Source organism: Pezoporus flaviventris, unplaced genomic scaffold (assembly GCF_033815535.1).
Source record: "Pezoporus flaviventris isolate CSIRO_AGI_PZ_B2104156 unplaced genomic scaffold, CSIRO_AGI_Pfla_v1 ptg000116l, whole genome shotgun sequence".
In the NCBI taxonomy this organism is placed as follows: Eukaryota; Metazoa; Chordata; class Aves; order Psittaciformes; family Psittacidae; genus Pezoporus; species Pezoporus flaviventris.
In genome coordinates, this window is record NW_026892664.1 from 2,210,001 (window position 1) to 2,214,201 (window position 4,201).

Genomic DNA, 4,201 nt, shown 5'->3' on the forward strand with positions numbered 1-4,201 from the left:
CGGTACGGCACCGTACGGCACAAAATGACATCAAATGGACATGAAATGAAATGAAATTAAATGAAAGGAAAGGAAATTACATATAATTAAATTATATGGTACGGTACGGCATGGAACGGTACAGCACGGTACGAAATGGTAGGACATGGTACGGTATAGCGCAGCACGGTACGGTACAGAACGGCACTGTATGGCACAAAATGACATGAAATGAAATGAAATGAAATGAAATGAAATGAAATGAAATGAAATGAAATGTCATGGTACAGTACGGCACGGAACGATACGGCACGGTATGAAACGGTAGGGCAGGGTACGGAATGGTGCGGCATGGTAGGGCACGGTGCGGTACGTAACGGTACGGCACCGTACAAGACAAAATGGCATCAAATGGAAATGAAATGAAATGAAAGGAAATGAAAGGAAATGAAATTACATATAATTAAATTATATGTACGGTACCGTATGGAACGGTATGGCATGGTACGAAACGGTAGGGCATGGTATGGTATCGCGCGGCACGGTACGGCACAGTACACTACGCAACGGTACGGCACAAAATGACATGAAATGAAATGAAATGAAATGAAATGAAATGAAATGAAATGAAATGAAGTGAAATTACATGGTATGGTACAGCACGGCACGGTATGAAACGGTGGGGCATGGTACGGTATCGCGCGGCACGGTAGAGCATGGTATGGTACACAACGGTACGGCACGGTATGGCACAAAAAGAAATCAAATGGACATGAAATGAAATGAAATGAAATGAAATGAAATGAAATGAATGAAATGAAATGAAATGAAATGAAATTACATGGTACGGTACGGCACGGAACGGTACGGCACCATATGAAAGGGTAGGGCATGGTACGGTAAGGTGCGGCATGGTAGGGCACGGTACGGCATGCAACGGTACGGCACCGTACGGCACAAAATGATATCAAATGGACATGAAATATAATGAAATGAAATTACATATAATTAAATTATAGGGTATGGTACTGTACGGAACGGTACAGCACGGTACGAAACGGTAGGGCATGGTACAGTATCGCGAGGCACGGTACGGCACAGTACAGTACGCAACGGTACGGCATGAAATGAAATGAAATGAAAAGAAATGACATGGTACGGTACGGCACGGAACGGTACGGCACGGTACAAAACAGTAGGGCATGGTACGGTATCGCGCGGCACGGAAGGGCACAGTACACTACGCAACGGCACTGCACCGTACGGCACAAAATGACATCAAATGGACATGAAATGAAAGGAAAGGAAATTACATATAATTAAATTATATGGTACGGTACGGTACGGAACGGTACGACACGGTACGAAACGGTAGGGCATGGTACGGTATCGCGCGGCACGGTACGGCACAGTACAGTACGCAACGGTACGGCACTGTACGGCACAAAATGACATCAAATGGAAATGAAAGGAAAGGCAATGAAATTACATATAATTATATGGTATGGTACAGTACAGAATGGCACGACACGATACAAAACGGTAGGCCATGGTACGGTATGGCGCGGCACGGTACGGCACAGTACGGTACAGAACGGCACTGTATGGCACAAAATGACATCAAATGGACATGAAATGAAATGAAATGAAATGTCCATGATACAGTACAGCACGGAACGGTACGGCACGGTATGAAACAGTAGGGCAGGGTACAGAATGGTGCGGCACAGTAGGGCACTGTATGGTACGTAACGGTACGGCACCGTACAAGACAAAATGGCATCAAATGGAAATGAAAGGAAAGGAAATGAAAGGAAAGGAAATTACATATAATTAAATTATATGGTACGGTACCGTACGGAACGTTATGGTATGGTACGAAACGGTAGGGCATGGTACGGTATCGCGTGGCACGGAACGACACAGTACACTACGCAACGGTACTGCACCGTATGGCACAAAATGACATCAAATGGACATGAAATGAAATGAAATGAAATGAAATGAAATGAAATAACATGGTACGGTACAGCACGGAACGGTACGGCACGGTACAAAATGGTAGGGCAGGGTACGGTATCGCACGGCACGGAACAGCACAGTACGGTACGCAACGGTACGGCACCGTACAGCGCAAAATGACATCAAATGGAAATGAAATGAAAGGAAATGAAAGGAAATGAAATTACATATAATTAAATTATATGGTACGGTACAGTACGGAACGGAACAACATGACACAGTACTGTAGGGCATGGTACGGTATGGCGCGGCACGGTATGGCACAGTACAGTACAGAATGGCACTGTATGGCACAAAATGACATCAAATGGACATGAAATGAAATGAAATGAAATGAAATGAAATGAAATGAAATGAAATGAAATGAAATTACATGGTACAGTATGGCACGGAACGGCACGGCACGGTACGAAACGGTAGGGCATGGTACGGTATCGCGCGGCGCGGTAGAGCATGGTCTGGTACGCAATGGTACGGCACGGTATGGCACAAAAAGAAATCAAATGGAAATGAAATTAAATGAAATGAAATAAAATGAAATGAAACGAAATTACATGGTATGGTACGGCACGGAACGGTACGGCACAATACGGCACAAAATGACATCAAATGGACATGAAATGAAATGAAATGAAATGAAATTACATATGATTAAATTATATGGTATGGTACGGTACGAACGGTACAGCATGGTACGAAACGGTAGGTCATGGTACAGTATCGTGCGGCACGGTACGGCACAGTACAGTACGCAACAGTACGGCATGAAATGAAATGAAATGAAATGAAATGAAATGAAATGAAATGACATGGTACGGTACGGCACGGAACGGTACGGCACAGTACGAAACAGTAGGGCATGGTACGGTATTGCGCGGCACCGAACGGCACAGTACACTACGCAACGGTACTGCACCGTACGGCACAAAATGACATCAAATGGACATGAAATGAAATGAAAGGAAATTACATATAATTAAATTATATGGTACGGTACGGTACGGAACAGTACGACACGGTACGAAACGGTAGGGCATGGTACGGTATGTCGTGGCACGGTACGGCACAGTACAGTACGCAACGGTACGGCACCGTACGGCACAAAATGACATGAAATGAAATGAAATGAAATGAAATGAAATGAAATGAAATGAAATGAAATGAAATGACATGGTATGGTACAGCACGGAACGGTACAGCACAGTACAAAACGGTAGGGCAGGGTACAGTATCACGCGGCACGGAACAGCCCAGTACGGTATGCATCGGTACGGCACTGTGCAGCACAAAATGACATCAAATGGAAATGAAAGGAAAGGAAAGGAAAGGAAAGGAAATGAAATTGCATATAATTAAATTATATGGTACGGTACAGTACGGAACGGCACGACACGATACAAAACGGTAGGGCATGGTACGGTATGGCGCGGCAGAGTACGGCACAGTACGGTACAGAACGGCACTGTATCCACAAAATGACATGAAATGAAATGAAATGAAATGAAATGAAATGAAATGAAATGAAATGAAATGAAATGAAATGAAATGGTACGGCACAGTACGAAACGGTAGGGCATGGTACGGTACGCAACGGTACGGCACGGTACGGCACAAAATGAAATGAAATGAAATGAAAGGAAAGGAAAGGAAAGGAAAGGAAATTACATATAATTAAATTATATGGTACGGTACGGAACGGTACGATACGGTACGAAACGGTAGGGCATGGTAAGGTATAGCACGGGGCACTTGGTGGCCCGCTGTCAGCCACTATCAGAAGCTGCAGAGAAGATGGGGCCCTCACTCAGTTCCAACCCCCTGCCATGGGCAGGGACACCTCACACTAAACCGTGTCACCCAAGGCTCCATCCAACCTGGCCTTCAACACTGACAGGGATGGAGCATTCACAACCTTGATGGGCAACACATTCCAGTGCCTTGTTCCCATACCCCTGCACGTCCAATGGGAATGAATCTTACCTGCATGCAAGGTCCCTTTCCCACCATAGTCTCACATTAAAGGATTCTTTCCTCTGTGCGATTGGATGGCTCATGGGGGAAATCACCCGGGGGAGTCTTCTGTGGGGGGAACAGGGGGAGCCATGGACCAGGGGTGGACCAGGGATGGATGGATGGATGGATAGATGGATGGAAGATGCATGGATGGATGATGGATGGATGGATGGATGGATGGATGGAT